Below are 16,919 nucleotides of genomic sequence, written 5' to 3'. Positions count from 1 at the left end.
GAAGTTGAACCTAGGTCTCCGTTTTTAAAACTCAATGTACTAAACTTCTGAGCAGCTTCCGAACCTTGCTCACTGCAGCTGTTCTAAATTATACGTTTAGATAATGCACTTCAATCTTCCTCAGCTGTTTATCTGTTCCTTCTTGAAAGTGTACTTCTACTGTGGAAAGTAACTATGTAAAAAGAGCACCTTGTAACTCGATAGACATGATTCCTTGTCTGTATTTGGAGTCATATTGGCTTATTTTACTGACCAAAATGCTGACTACTATGAACACTGCACAGCTAATACAGCTGGGAAACAGAACTAGATTCTCTTCTGCCCCATCCACTGTCAGTAGAATTGTTAGCTAAATTGCGACTGCAGAACCTCTATTGCTGATGACATGTAAACAGGAAAAATCCCAATTTGATTTCAAGATTCCAGGTTGAGTTGGCAGGACTAGCGTTAGCAAAAAAATAAACGTTTCACTTGTCATTTGAGTAGATTTGATCTGGAAGTCATTAAGACACAGAGTCCAACAATGCCATTTGTACAAAATCACTTTTCAGAGTAGAATAACACATCTGAAAGTGTCTGTCAGTCCTCTGTGTTCAACAACGCATGAATACCCTCCCTGAAGTTCTGCAGATGTTGCTTTGGTGTTCCTTTGTGCAATGTACAGGCTGGGACATAAGAGCAGCTTGCCCTTGCATGGATACATTATCTGAAAGATTAAAGTGCTTGGCTGCTCACTGACAGCTGAGAGTGCTCCATACAACTGAAATGAAGGTAAATTTTACTTTATTTTGATTTCATATTCTCCATGTTCTGAATGCAGCATTGCCTCAGGTACCCCGCCAGAAGCACCACTAATGTTTTAGTAAGATAGCATAAAATTATTGAAATAAGAGATGGAAAAGACCTATAAAATCATCCTGGCCACTGCGTACAATGCAGATTATTCCTTATAGAATATTTTCAGCCTTTGTCCAGTCTAGTTTTAAATGACTCAAGTGATGGCACTTCCTCCACTTCCCTTGGGTGATTATTCCAATTTAACAGTTCTCAATGGAAAGTCATTTTTCCTGATACTCTGTTTAAATTTTCTTTAGTTCATGTATACAGTAGAACCTCAGAGTTATGAACACTTCGGGGATGGAGTTTGTTTGTAACTCTGAAATGTTCCATAACTCTGAACAAAACATTATGATTGTTCTTTCAAAAGTTTACAACTGACCCTTGACTTTGCTTTGAAACTTTACTATGCAGAAGAAAAATGCTGCTTTTAACCATTTTAATTAAAATGAAACAAGCACAGAAAGTTTCCTTACCTTGTCAAATCTTTCTTTTAAACTTTCCCTTTATTTTTTTTTAGTAATTTACATTTAACACAGTACTGTACTGTATTTACTTTTTTTTTTTTTTTTTTTTTTGCCGTGGGGAGGGGAAGGGTGTCTCTGCTGTTGCCTGATTGCGTACTTCTGGTTCCAAACGAGGTGTGTGGTTGACCAATCAGTTAGTAACTCTGGTGTTCATAACTCTGAGGTTCTACTGTATTGTGTTGGTTGCTGATTTAAATCCTGCCATAGACATATGGCTCACAAATTAACACTTCTTACAATAAAAGAAGAATTATATATTCTCAGAGTGAAGAGATGTTGGACAAAATACTGTGCCATAATTCAGAGGTTTAGATTTGTTACCATATAGTGCATGTAACAGATGTCCCTCAAGCAGCTTACTTTTCTGCTCTGTCTAGTTTGGATTGCACCATAATTGTCTTGGGCTGGTATGCAATGTTTTTTGCTTCTCAGCTGCAGACACCAAACCTTGGGGCGGGGGGCTAGGAAACATAATACATATCTTGCTCTCCGGTGTTGTGCAAAACTGGATTGACAGAACAAACAGTTTTAATGTCTGACTTTCAGAAAGGGTGGAAGAAGAAACTTACTGTAACAAATTGATAGCTATGACATTAGCAATGAAAGTTTCTGGTTTTTAGGACCAAATGGTTTGGAGTTTCCTTAAAGAGATAATGGATATCTTTCACTTGAGAAATAAAAAATAAATCTATTTATCTGCTTTAAATTGTAACAGTCACAATCCTGTATTTCCCATTTTCTATTTGTACAGTATTTGGAGGCAGGTAGTTACTGCACTGAGATGTCAAATGCTTGTTACAATTCCCCACAGAAAAACAGATATGGCTATGAATTTGGCCACACATATCTCTTACCAATTTAAAATTTGTATTACTGTAGTATCTAGGCTCTACATTAAGAAATTAACAAACATGTGTATCCTAACAGTTAATAAAAAAAACAAATATTTTTCACTTATACCCAACTGCAAAAAGTTGGGCAATGTGCTGTCAGCATGCAACTAGCATACCAGCTTCTATCATCACTGTGTAATTCCACAGAGAAGGTAGATGGTAGTATATAGGGAGCATTTGCAGTCTTAGGCAAAGCCTGACTCTGCAGCTTTGTAGTAAAGGGAATTCATATTTATTCCTGGATTAACTCTGCTGAAGTCCATGGTACCCCAGGAATTAATTTGGGCAAATGAGAGATGTGTATACCAGGTTACCCAGCTAACAATCGATGATGACAACAATATCAGCCACATACATGAAAAAGGGCTCAGAGAAATTAATTAATTTCCTATCTGTTAAAAAAAAATGTATCGTCTTTATTTTCCTACTATAACCATAAATATGCAAGTCAAACTCCACCTATTATTGGAGTTAATGAATGGGGGTTAATGCAAGGTGGTGTGGTGTGGTTTTGTTGTTGATAAAGCGTGTAGTGTGTCAGAAGCTGTTGTTGTTGTGATCAGACCTGCAGAGAACTTGATGTCTGTCCTTTTGAGAAAGGCCTGTGACAAATCTGCTACTAATATATTATTACTCTATCTGTTAAATTCATTATATTTGCTGGTATCAAGTTATATGCTTATGGTCAGCCTGGATTCACGGCAGTCATGCTCTGCCACATCACGTAGGAGTAGGAGACTTGAGCTTGGGAACATCTTCAGGAGTCCTGCTCTCAAAATTTGAAATATAGGAGAGCTAGCAACATTGCTGCTCCTCAAGCTAAGTGAAATTCAGAATTTCCATCCTGTGGGAAATTCCAATATTTCAACATTTGTTTTTGTCCCAAATTGGGAGTTGGTTCAACATTAAACTGCATTACTGTAATGTGGTGCATTACCTCTTGAGAGTTGTAGTTTGGGAGTCTGATGCCCACATTCTCACCTGTGGGCAGAGCCCCCTGGCCCTACTATATCTCCCATGATGCATCTGCAGCCACGAGACTCCCATGATGCACTGTGCAGGTTGATCAGAGGAGTGTTGGCATTGCAGCTAGGAAGATGCAGTTCTCCAGGGAGCCCAATCTGTAGGAAAGAATGGAGGCCAGAATTATAATTCCCATGAGGGAATGTGACATCACAGGGAAATACAATTTAATGTTGAACTGACTTGAAACTACACGTTTCAGGTCAGTTCAACAAAATGATATTCCGAATCAGGTCAAACCACCCCAAAATGGAATACTTAATTTAGATTTTCCCAACATCAAAATCAAAACTTTTTGGCAAAATTTAAGTTTTCCTGTGGATTTTGCAGAAACAATTGGAAAGTCATTCTGACAAACATTCTTGACCTGCTCTAGCTCCTACAACTATACTTGCAGGAAAAATGGGTAATTGCGATCATGATGAAGGCTCTAGGTTGTGTCTCCACTAGCTCTTTTGGGGAAATCTCCACTGGTGGTAGTGCAAATGAAAGGGAGCACAAAAAGGGGCCAGGAGTCCTCCTTTCCAGACACTAAACAAATGGTGCCCAGGAGCAGTTGCCATCAGTAGAGAGATAAGAGGTTAGAAGTGAAGGAAAAAAGCTGCTAGTATGAGGAGGTAAACTCATAGGTGACGCCTCAAAAAATTACTATTGTTGAATATGCGGATCCAGGATCATTTTAAGTTTCCCTTTTTGCAGCACATTGAGCATTGCCCTGGTGCTGAGAAGTAAGAATTTTACTTAAATCTTATCAACAATCAGAAAAAGTGGTCATCCACTATTCAGGTGAATCCTTCCCTCAAAAAGACATATGCTATTAGCCCCATCACAATAAGTGGTCCAATTATCAGTGTAGTTTGTATTGGCCCTTAGTCCTGAGAAATCCAGAGGCATGCCCATGAGGAAATCAAATGCATAAGAAAGGAACCTTCCTATGGCTTAATGGCTTGGTAACATTCTCTCTTACAAATTAACATTTTATAATCATTTGTGAGTGTTGCAGTGTACCATTCTTTTGATCCTCCTACTGGGAACACAGAGTGGTGGTGGGGAAGGTACTTATGCTGAACATCCCATTATCTTAGCCATCCTGGGAAGACTAAACTCAAGTTGTTCCTTCCACCGCTTCCTACTACTGAATAGAGATGCTACTGTGAAGCTGTTTAGCCTGTTTAAATTTGATGTGTATTCTCATGCTCTTGCAACACCTGACATATAGTGAATGAACCCAGGCTTGTAAAACACAGTGACTCACTGTTCATTTAAGAAATAGTCTCACCAGTTCAGAAATTCAAGGTAGGACTGTATTTCTGGAAAAGTGAGCGTATGCCCTATTTTTTCTGCTTTATGATATTTATATTGCAGATGGGCTTGAGCCACAAAGTCTGGATTATGATTCTGTCTCCAAAAGTTTGGGGCGTACAGTCTGAATTCATCTTTAAGTTATATATGCATTATGTGCACGTGTGAACCTGTGTGTATTATCAAAGTGTCAGCAGAGGTTCCATTCAGATTTTCACATAAAAACTAACATCCTCAGCCGTGCTGTACACAATGCCATCAGCAGCCTCAGGAACAACTCTGACATCATAATCAAAAAGGCTGACAAAGGAGGTGCTGTCGTCATCATGAATAAGTTGGAATATGAACAAGAGGCCGCTAGGCAGCTCTCTAACACCACATTCTACAGGCCATTATCCTCTGATCCCACTGAAGATTACCGTAAGAAACTACACCATCTGCTCAAGAAACTCCCTGAAAGAGCACAGGAACAGATCCGTACAGACACATGCCTAGAACCCCGACCAGGGGTATTCTATTTGCTACCCAAGATCCATAAACCTGGAAATCCTGGATGCCCCATCATCTCAGGCATTGGCACCCTAACAGCAGGATTATCTGGCTATGTGGACTCTCTCCTCAGGTCCTACGCTACCAGCACTCCCAGATATCTTCGAGACACCACTGACTTCCTGAGGAAACTACAATCCATCGGTGATCTTCCAGAAAACACCATCCTGGCCACTCTGGATGTAGAAGCCCTCTACACCAACATTCCACACAAAGATGGACTACAAGCAGTCAGGAACAGTATCCCCGATAATGTCACGGATAACCTGGTGGCTGAACTTTGCGACTTTGTCCTCACCCACAACTATTTCACATTTGGGGACAATATATACTTTCAAGTCAGTGGCACTGCTATGGGTACCCGCATGGCCCCACAGTATGCCAACATTTTTATGGCTGACTTAGAACAACGCTTCCTTAGTTCTCGTCCTCTAACGCCCCTATTCTACTTGCGCTACATTGATGACATATTTATCATCTGGACCCATGGAAAAGAAGCCCTTAAGGAATTCCACCATGATTTCAACAATTTCCATCCCACCATCAACCTCAGCCTAGACCAATCCACACAAGCGGTCCATTTCCTTGATACTACTGTGCTAATAAGCGATGGTCACATAAACACCATCTTATACCGGAAACCTACTGACCGCTATACTTACCTACATGCCTCCAGCTTCCATCCAGGACACACCACACGATCCATTGTCTACAGCCAAGCTCTAAGATACAACCGCATTTGCTCCAATCCCTCAGACAGAGACAAACACCTACAAGATCTCTATCAAGCATTCTTAAAACTACAATACCCACCTGCTGAAGTGAAAAAACAGATTGACAGAGCCAGAAGAGTACCCAGAAGTCACCTACTACAAGACAGGCCCAACAAAGAAAATAACAGAACGCCACTAGCCGTTACCTTCAGCCCCCAACTAAAACCTCTCCAGCGCATCATCAAAGATCTACAACCTATCCTGAAAGATGATCCCTCACTCTCACAGATCTTGGGAGACAGACCTGTCCTCGCTTACAGACAGCCCCCCAACCTGAAGCAAATACTCACCAGCAACCACACACCACACAACAAAAACACTAACCCAGGAACCTATCCCTGCAACAAAGCCCGATGCCAACTCTGTCCACATATCTATTCAAGTGACACCATCATAGGACCTAATCACATCAGCCACACCATCAGGGGCTCATTCACCTGCACATCTACCAATGTGATATATGCCATCATGTGCCAGCAATGCCCCTCTGCCATGTACATTGGCCAAACCGGACAGTCTCTACGCAAAAGAATAAATGGACACAAATCTGATATCAGGAATCATAACATTCAAAAACCAGTAGGAGAACACTTCAACCTCTCTGGCCATTCAGTAACAGATTTAAAGGTGGCAATTTTGCAACAGAAAAGCTTCAAAAACAGATTTCCACGAGAATCTGCTGAACTTGAATTGATATGCAAACTAGATACTATCAATTTAGGCTTAACTAGAGATTGGGAATGGCTGAGCCATTACAAACATTGAATCTATTTCCCCCATGTTAAGTATCCTGACAGCTTCTTGTCAAACTGTCTTAAATGGGCTATTTTGATTATCACTACAAAAGTTTTTTTTCTCCTGCTGACAACAGTTCATCTTAATTAATTAGCCTCTTAGAGTTGGTTGGGCAACTCCCACCTTTTCATGTTCTCTGTATGTATATATACCTCCTCACTATATGTTCCATTCTTTGCATCCGATGAAGTGGGATGTAGCCCACGAAAGCTTATGCTCAAATAAATTTGTTAGTCTCTAAGGGCATGTCTTCACTACCTGCCGTATCGGCGGGTAGCAGTCGATCTATTGGGGATCGACTTATCACATCTAGTGAAGATGCGATAAAATAGATCCCCGATGGTTCTTCCGTCGACTCCGGAAATCCACCGCAGCAAGAGGCGGAAGCGGAGTTGATGGCGGCGCAGCAGCGGTCGACTCGCCACCATCCTCATAGCCAGGTAAGTCGACCTAAAATACGCAACTTCAGCTACGCTATTCACGTAGCTGAAGTTGCGTATCTTAGGTCGACTCCCCCCCACCCCTGTAGTGTAGACCTAGCCTAAGGTGTCACCAGTACTCCTGTTCTTTTTGCGGATACAGACTAACACGGCTGCTACTTTGAAACCTAACATCCCGCTGTCTCTCTCATTCTAATGACTAAATTCAATCTCCAAATGTGGCACAATAACTTTTCATGGGTCAGTCGCATTTTCTTTGCAACTTTTTTGATTAAAATATTTACTGGCTATTGCAAAGGAAACATTTTAAAAGGCTTCCTTTTTGAAAATTTGCCAGTTTCCTCACATACCTGTGGACTTCTATGTCTAAAACTCAGTCCCGCAAACTCCATACTTCACATGCACATTGTGATACCATCGCAGACATAAGCCACTTTTGTAATTTTATTGCGTTTAGTTAGAAGAACTGATTGAACTATGCAAAGCTTAGCTGATGGAACTGCTCAGACTCACCAGCTACTGCCATTTTCTGAAACTGTCAACCTACTTCCTGGTCTGACCAGCTCAACTCAACACAGAGAGACTAAGGAACCAGGAAGACAGGCTCTGGAGTGTGGGCTCTGGGGGATCTCTTAAGTCTCACTGAGGATTATGGGATGAACAGGTACATGGATGGAGCAGTCCTGTACTCTATTGCTTATCTTCTTTACTCACTGTAGTACAGTACGTTGTATGTGACACCAAAGACATAGCATAAAAATACACAGACAACTTTGAAGATCTTCAAAACTTAACTCTTCCTCCTGATTCATTACATTACATTAATAAAATCAGGAAATCTCTTGTTAGTCAGTTAAAAGGCAGAGCTTTTTCTAACTGTAGGAGTTCCTGTATTGGTTTTGGTACAGATCCAACAGGTTAAGGAATAGAATATGGGCCTAGTATAAATTGGATCCACTCCAGCATCAGCTCTGGCAATCCTGAATAACATGCAGTATCCCAGACAAAAAATCCTGGCAAGGTGATGACGGTAATTCTTTTGACTCCGTCCACACTGAATTTTCTGTTTAAACTCATTTCTCAAAGAAAGTACTAATAGTTGAAAAATCTAATGTAGATGGGGGCCTTAAATAATAGGTTATAACACCGCAGACCAAGGAGACTATGCTTACAGGAGGTGACATGTTTATAGTTAGACCAATTACTCCCACAGGAGTGCCTGATCATTCAGGAAATGTAACCAACAGGGGGGAAAAAGGTATGTTGTGTAAGACTGTAATTGTATGTCTACACAGCAATTAGACACCTGTGGCTGGCCTGTGTCAGCTGACTCAGACTCATGGGGCTCAGGCTGTGGGGCTGTAAAACTGCTTGGTAGACGTTAAGGCTGGAGCCCGAACGCCTACACTGCAATTTTACAGCCCAGTAGCCCAATTCAGCTGACATGGAGCCAGCTTCAGGTGTTTAATAGCAGTGTAGATTAGTCTAAATGACACACTAGATGGGTTCATTGAGAAGTGTTCTCAGAAGCAAACAGCAATAGGAATCTACAAACCAAACAATCTCTACCTCTAATTCTATATTCTATATTCTTCTGTGTCTCTGGTGAAAGTTCGGTGCTGAGTAGAGTAAAGAAAGGTCTATTGATAAATTTAATGCATCTTTTGGAGTATGATGCTCTTGAATTTTCAGACTAAGGCAGTTCTGCTCAAACTCTAAAGCTCCCTTCACAAGTCAGCTCTTTCTAACCTTAGACATTCAGATTGTTTAGAGCAGTGGTTCTCAACCCCTGGGGGTACACAGAGGTCTTCCAGGGGTACATCAATTCATCTAGATATTTGCCTAGTTTTACAGCAGGCTACATACAAAGCACTAGCGAAGTCAGTACAAACTAAAATTTCATACAGACAATGACTTGTTTATATTGCTCCATACACTATACACTGAAATGTAAGCACAATATTTATATTCCATTTGATTTATTTTATAATGATATGGTAAAAATGAGAAAGCAAGCAATTTTTCAGTAATAGTGCGCTGTGACACCTTTGTATTTTTATGTCTGATTTTGTAAGCAAATAGTTTTTAAATGAGGTGAAACCTGGGGTTACGCAAGACTCCTGAAAGGGGTACAGTAGTCTGGAAAGGTTGAGAACCACTGCTTTAGAACATTATTTGGGTCTCTAGGTTAGGTTTTGTTTGTTTTTTTGTTTTACAGAATTCCTAGGCATCCTAGGTATATGGTTTCCCTTCTCTACTTAGCTCTAAACAGCACTTATGCCAAGAGAGTTATTAATCTCTTCTCTGAGGATCTAAACAGAGATAACAACACTGTGGTAAACATGTCTGTGCCAGGTCTACACAAACACTCCAGCTGTTGCTAGCCCATGTGGAGCTGCACTGGTGTTACAGCAAAAGTGGGAGAATTCCCTAAAATCCTCAGTGTGAAGGCAACCCCAGAAGAATGGTAATTTTTACACTGAGAAAAAATGACATCCCAGACCCTATTCAGATTCTTCTCTTACCGGATTTACTATTTATGGAGCAAGACTGAAGTGAGTGCTCCTTTGGCATCTTCCCCAACAGGAAGCAGCATAAAAGGAAGAATTCTTATTAATAAAATGCCACTTATTGTGTCTTTCACATAAAAATACAAGAAAAAACTCTTCACAGCTAATTAGTCTGTAAGTGCAGTACCCCATAGTTGGACAATTGATGTAGCAATCCCAATCCCATCTACATACCAGCTCTTTCTCCAGCTACATAGGCTGAAATCCTCCACCAGAATTACATCCATTGTGTTTATATGCAGACGGGAGCCCTGAGGCCTCACTTGCCATCAGCCCAATCTCCACAGAGCCACACCACAGGTCGAGCTCACCAATGTTCAGGGACAATCCCACAATTCATTTACTCCCCACCCCCTGCCTGCAGTGCCCATTTCATTTATCAATTTTTAAGACGTTCTACTGAAAATGTTATACATTAATCAATAGCGATTTTTTTATCCAGTTTTTTAACTGTGTCATTTGCACCGAGTGATAACAGGCTAATTCTGCTCCCACTGAAATCCATATAAGATTTTCTCCTACCTTCAATAGGAGAACTAGTGGAGACAACATTTTTGAAAGTGGGTCCCTATAGATTACAGAAGGTTTTCACCATTATCTTCTTTTATATGCCATACTTAGTACGTTGTCTAGATTATGCTATATAGCATACCCTTCATAGAAATAATTTTCCTGGGCTGTCTACTATACTCAGAGTAATACACAGCATTTCCACATGCTCCGTGTTTCTAGGCCTACTGAAAAAAGCATGATTATTTTGCTGTAGAAAAATAGTTCATGACCATTTAATAGAAAAGTATCATAATGCATATAAAGGTATTCAAAAATAACATAGAAACATCACTCCATCAGCTATACAGCAGAAAAAATAAAACAAAATTGCCTGCCCTGAAAAACTGAGTTTTCTAGATTCTTCTTCCCTTCACCCATTTCTTTCCCCCCTTGTCTCTCAGTCCCTTTCTCCCATCTTCAGTTACCATACAACACATACTTTTCTTTTATATCTACACTAGTTTCCTTTTACTTCTTGTTATTTTCTCTGATGTTAATGTTAATCACATCTCTTTCCCCTCTAATTTTCCTGCCAACGTATCTCTTTTCCCACCAGCTTCTTTTTGGGGGCCTACTAATTTTCTCTTTCAGTAGGTCTTCCAAGTTTCTATTAGTAGTAGTAGTAGTATCTTCTTATAGACAGCATTACTGAAGGGCATAGCCTTTACAGACAGGTAAGGACAGTGTTCATGCCCCAAGGGGTTTACATGTAAGTAAGGCTTTGGCTACACTGGCGCTGTACAGCGCTGCACTTGCTGCGCCCAGGGGTGTGAAAAAACACCCCCCGAGCGCAGTGAGTAAAGCGCTGTAAAGAGCCAGTGTAATCAGTGCCTGCAGCGCTGCACGCTCGCTCGCAGCGCTGCAAGCTATTCCCCTCGGAGAGGTGGAGTACATACAGCGCTGTAAGAGCTCTCTAGCAGCACTGGCGGTGCGACTACACTTGCGCTTCACAGCACTGCCGCGGCAGCACTGCCGCAGCAGCACTGTGAAGTCCCAAGTGTAGCCAAGCCCTTAGACACATCACACAGGCTATGCCTACACTGCAACCAAAGGTGAGATTGCAGCTTGGGTAGGCACACTACCCACGCTAGCTTTAATTTAGCTAGCACAGCAGTGCAGTGCAGTGAAGAAGCAATAGCACAGACCTCGGCATGGGCTAACAATGATAGCCTGTAACCAGGGTTCTGTGCTGAAGCCCGTGCCAGTGCTGCTATGTCTTCACTGCTATTTTTAGCAACTAGATTAAAGCTAGTGTGGGTATGCCTACCCGAGCTGCAATCGCACCTGCGAATGCAGTATGGCCAGACCCACTGCGAATACCTCCAGCAAAGGGAATGGGGGTTAAAGGAAGGATGAAGTTTACATAAAATAAGGTTGTTGGCTTCCACCTTTTTGAAGGGCAGATAACATGTTCAATTATTATCCAACATCTTAACCCTCCCACTTCTCTCCCTTCCTGTGCCTTTTCCCTTGTCCTAGCTTGCACCTCTTTTCTTCTGCTTTCCTTTAGCTTTTCCTCTTTCCCTTTCCAATTTCCCTCCCTTTCTAGTAAGAAAGACTGAATCTGGAGCCAGATTCACCTCTGCAAGTGCAGCGAAATGCAGTGTCTCTCTCTCTGCATACTTGCTGAATCTCCCTGTACCACAATCTGAAAAGAAAAGAACATCTTTCCTACTTATCTCTTTCATCCATTCCTGTGGTTCTTATACCACCACATGCAAAGTTTCTATTATGTCAGAGTTAAACACATAGAGTTAAAAACTGCAGGATATAGCATTCTCTGTGTTCTAACAACAAAGTAAAACTTTGTCAAGTGGCTACAAAAGTTCTTATAAACTCTTAAAAACTGTGTTCCAACACAATAGATAGATTGAAAATACTGGGCCAAAAAATCAGTGCCGGCATGAGCGTATGCAACTCCACTGAAGTCAAAGGAATTGTACCCATTCATGCAAGGTCTGAATTTGGCTCCGTTTTTTTAAGAAGATACTTTCAGTTAACTTACATCATGTGAACTCCTGAAGGAACTCCCTTGGTTCCCCTTACATTTTAAAGTAATTTACAGTTTAGATTTAGATCCTGTCTACTAGTGGAAATTCACACTAGTGTAACCACACAGATGCAGTTCCACCAACACAGACCCTAAATGAGATGCACTCCACTAGTGCAAAGTGGAGTTCACAGCAATGGAGAATACTTCAGTCATTTTAAGCCACACCTATAGGAGACATGCTATGGGCCAATGCAGTACATCTACATTAGATGTTTACATTTGTGTAACATTTGCTTTGTCTTCACTTCCTAAAAAGTTGTTTTTACTGTGAAATAATTAACACATTAGCTATCCTGTTGTAAAATCTTAGTGGACAAGGCTCTGTAGTTTTCGCCAAACTACCCCCATAGAAATTCAGCTACTGGCAGAGTGTTGACCTCACCTAGCTAAACACTCCAGGTACTTTGTCTTCAGTAGGATTTTAAAGTGGGATTGCTAACATGCATTATCCCATTGTAAAAATAAACCACATTTCTGCAATGAAGACAAAGCCACTGATGTAGTGGTGATAATTTCCCTAACATAGTTTCTTATCTGAGCACCTAGAATGTGCACTTCTAGCTCTAGAGGGAAAGAGCATTGGGACTATATAATTCACTGAATGATCCTTAATCAGCCACCAATATTAGGTGTTAATAACTCTAATCAAGGGGCTACTTAACCTGACTACTAACACAAAGATATATCTGCCACAGCTCCTGAACAATACATTTGCCAATTACATTAATTAAAAGTAATCCCTGTAGGCCAACAAAAACAGAGCAAATCCATGTGGAAAACCAAGTGTCTATACTCCACCACCCAGAATCACATTAAAGAAGGGGATGGCAATAAAATTATCCTAAATCATTGAATTTTTATCAGAAAGTAAACTCTCCTGAAAATTCTGGAACTTCGAAATCTTGAATTTGTTGGTTGTATACATTTGGATCTAATCGATCCTGTCACTGTATTATTAATAGTATAATGTTATAATAAAACAGATGAGCCTTATTAAAGACACTGGACATGACGATTATTTATTTAGATGACATTCAAACTATTATTGTCCAAGATTAGAATGTTTTAACTGAAAGCAGAATAGTTGGTAAATCTCCTAAATGGGCTACAGGGATTTCTCTCTCTCTCTCTCTTTAAAAGAGCTTAAAGAAATTTCCTCTATAAATTTTTTAGACACTAACAGGGTAAATTTGTAATGAGCAGCATCAAGTTTTCAGCCACACAACTCCTACCTAGTTTAATTGGAGGAGACTGGTTAAAACCACGTACCCTGATTTAAAAGGTGAACCAACCTGTCACATTCTAGAGTTAACAATAGAACTTTTAGCTCTTGCCTTGCAAATGCTCCCTATCACACTACAAAATAAAATTAGAACACAATTTGTATCTACTTTAAGTACAAAATGGTTCACCCACGTAAGTGTTTTATTTAACAGACTCACTATTTCCAGATTAACTCCCCACTGGGGTGGAAGTCATCTACCAAAAACATCAGCACCACTAGGAAATGAACTCAGGCCCTGATCCTGTAAGATCTGATAGCGCAGACCCCTGTGCCAATCTCTATTTAGGTCAGACCCTATGGGCATGCCTACACGGCAGTAAAACACCTGCAGCTGGCCCATGTCAATTGATGCAGGCTCCCAGGGCTTTAGCTGCAGAGCTATAAAATTAGAATGTAGATGTCTGGACTTGGGCTGGAATCTAGGCTCTGGGACCCTCCCTCCTTGCAAGGTGTTTTATTGCAGTGTAGATACACCCTGTGGGCCTCAGGCCCTTGGTCTGTGGAACAGAAGGAGAAGGATATAGCAGTGTTGAAAAGTGACCAAGTTCAGCCTGAGGGGAGGGAGCAATTACCCTTCCATAGAGGGAGGGACATTAAACAACAAGCTTCAAAGGCTGCTATGTTAAGGCCTGTTTGCCAAAGGGAAAGCTACAGTCAAGTATCTCTTTTAGGAGAGGAGGAATCAAATGGAAATAAAATGGAAGCTATTTCAGATTTTCATTGCCCCATATACACACACACACACAAATACCTTGTAGGGATCCCACAAACTCACTAAAGGAAATACTCATAACACTTAAGGTTTAAACCTATGTTTAACTGCGTGGAGCACTTTCCTTCAAGCTACATACCAAAACCTGGTTGCATCTACATATACAGTAAAGACTTTGGAGCCAAACTGTGTAACTGGTGAAATTGATGTAAGTATTAATGTTACTGGAGTTGGATCCACTTACACTAAGTCTGAATCTGACCCATACATGTAGTTGGGATTGTGGGAAATCTTTCTTTTGTGGGTTTAATGCAGACCTTTAACATTCTCTTAATGTAGTTTTGATAGGTGAATTATTTATTAACCAGATACTCCCACTGATCAACACACGGAATTCCCACCGAAGTCGATGGAACTTTTGAGTGCAAATCAATAGCAGCATTTAAAGGGACATTCTTCCTTTGATGCATGTATGTAACTCCCATTAAGAAGTTACACATAAGTAATATTCTAGAAAAGAGATGGCATAATTTGGGGGAGAAGGGAGAGAATTTTAAATAGGTTAAGGAATTTAAGACTGTTTCTTTCTTGTAGTTAAGCCAGCTCCTTTGTGTTTGCATTGGGTAACAAAAAGGAGATGCTTTGCAATATGAGCCTCTGAATCCTTAATCATGACATTTCATGAAGAATCTATTGGGGGGAAAATCTGCTTCTTCATAAGACTGATAAAAAAAAAAAAAGATGGAATCTTCCTTAGTACTTAGCCAGAAACGCCTCCTGCTGCCTCGCAGCATCAGACTCCCTAGGCTTCCAGCCTGCCCTTGATCTGATTTCTGTTCCAGCCCCAGTCTTGCCAGAGCCTTGTCCATACCCGGTTCTGACCCACCTAGCCCTGCATCCACCTCCTAATCCCCAGACTCTCAGGCCTGGTCCACACTAACCCCCCACTTCGGACTAAGGTACGCAAATTCAGCTACGTTAATAACGTAGCTGAATTCGAAGTACCTTAGTCCGAACTTACCGCGGGTCCAGACGCAGCAGGCAGGCTCCCCCGTCGATGCCGCGTACTCCTCTCGCTGAGCTGGAGTACCGGCGTCGACGGCGAGCACTTCCGGGATCGATCCCAGAAGATCGATCGCTTACATCCGGACCAGGAAGTAAGTATAGATGTACCCTCAGACTGACTCCAACCTGGCTTTAACCTTTGGCCTGCATCTGGACTCCGACTACTGTAGTGATTTGGCTTGCCTACAGACTCTGATATTGGTTCTTACCCACAGCCTGTCCCTGGGCCCCAGTTTTAGCACTGTTCTTGACCCAGTCCCAACCCCACATCCAGTTTTGACCACTGCTCCAACCACCAGGCCTGAGTGCCTGGAACCAGAGCCTGAGAGTTCATGCCAAAATAGGGATATGCATGCAATCTATCACTCCACAGCAGTTTGGGAACCCCATTGCTGAAAATCCATCCAGTACGTTCTGCACATTGCTGAGAATCACAGTCCATGTAGCAGGTGACGATAAATTGCCCTGCACACTTGCATGACAACGGCCTCCACATTGGATTTTCAACTCCAACATGATTTCCTGCTGACTGGTAGCAATCTGGTATTGCAAGTTTCCACAGTGCAATTGCCACTCGCTTCTCCACTGGCAGTACAGCTCTCATTCTGTTGTCCAGGTGCTAGAGGGCTGGGGCAAGCTCAGTACACAGATCCAGGAATGTAGCCTTTTGCATCCAAAAGTTCTGCAGCCATTGTTCAGTGTCCCATGCCTACATTACGACGTGATCCCACCAGTCAATGCTCATTTCTTGGGCCCAGATGCGGTGAACTGGTTTTCACTATGTCCCACAGCAATCTGTCCATGAAATTGTCATATTCCCTGCTGATTCTGTTCTTCTTATAGCTCTGCAAATGCCGGAGGATTGTGCATCCTGTGCTTGCAATGTTCATGACAAAAAGTGCAAAGCTGTGCAGGTTCCATGCTTCCATCAGAGATGGTGGACAACAAGAAGGGCTGTGTGAGTTCGTGGGATTTTTAAACAAGGTGCAAAAATTAGGTGTGATGAATGACATTATGGGATGGGGACAGTTGCATGCAGGGAACTTGATCTTTTGCTCGCAGTCACTCCTGCACAACTTGTTTCTGCCCCACAATATACTGCCAAAACTGAATGGTGACAAGATGCACACTGGGATACCTTCCCATGGTGCACTGCCCTATGCATCCACACTAGCACTCCTGGTGAATATGCACAGCACCAACACAAGGACCCACGCATGCATGCACAATACAATAACTGCAGCAGTTTTATGCTGATGTAACTTCTGTTGGTGTAGTGTAGACATTGCCTATGAACGTTTGTTGGGTTGAGCTGGATGTTACATGTTATTTAATAAGGGAAAAATACGATGGTGACAGTTGCAGGGCTGGTTGCACCTCTGGTTCTCTTTCTGGTCTCTCTGAGGTCATTTGCAAATGTCTGGCTTTGTAACTTTACCTAACCCAGCGTGGAATTCTGCAATTCTCTCATCTCTTAGACCAGGCACTGGATTACAGTAGTAGCCTGTATATCAGCTGGGTTTTTCCAGCAGGTCTGACTGAG

At 41.6% G+C, this 16,919-nt stretch overlaps 1 long non-coding RNA gene across 8 annotated transcripts in view; it reads right to left on the bottom strand.

The window, feature by feature from the left end:
- The window catches only part of LOC117873229, an 89,752-nt gene that overhangs the window by 53,207 nt on the left and 19,626 nt on the right, over positions 1 to 16,919 (bottom strand). For 4 of the 8 annotated variants that reach the window (XR_004644670.1, XR_004644668.1, XR_004644667.1 and 1 more), the window contains one exon: positions 3,195 to 3,378. The exons of the other annotated variants lie outside the window; for them this stretch is intronic. This is a non-coding gene — a long non-coding RNA (uncharacterized LOC117873229). The remainder of the gene's footprint in view (positions 1 to 3,194; positions 3,379 to 16,919) is intronic. 8 annotated transcript variants of the gene reach the window in all.

Source organism: Trachemys scripta, chromosome 2, assembly GCF_013100865.1.
Source record: "Trachemys scripta elegans isolate TJP31775 chromosome 2, CAS_Tse_1.0, whole genome shotgun sequence".
In the NCBI taxonomy this organism is placed as follows: domain Eukaryota; kingdom Metazoa; phylum Chordata; order Testudines; family Emydidae; genus Trachemys; species Trachemys scripta.
The sequence above is the reverse complement of the archived record's forward strand: the minus strand, read 5'-3'. Positions and strand labels throughout refer to the sequence as shown.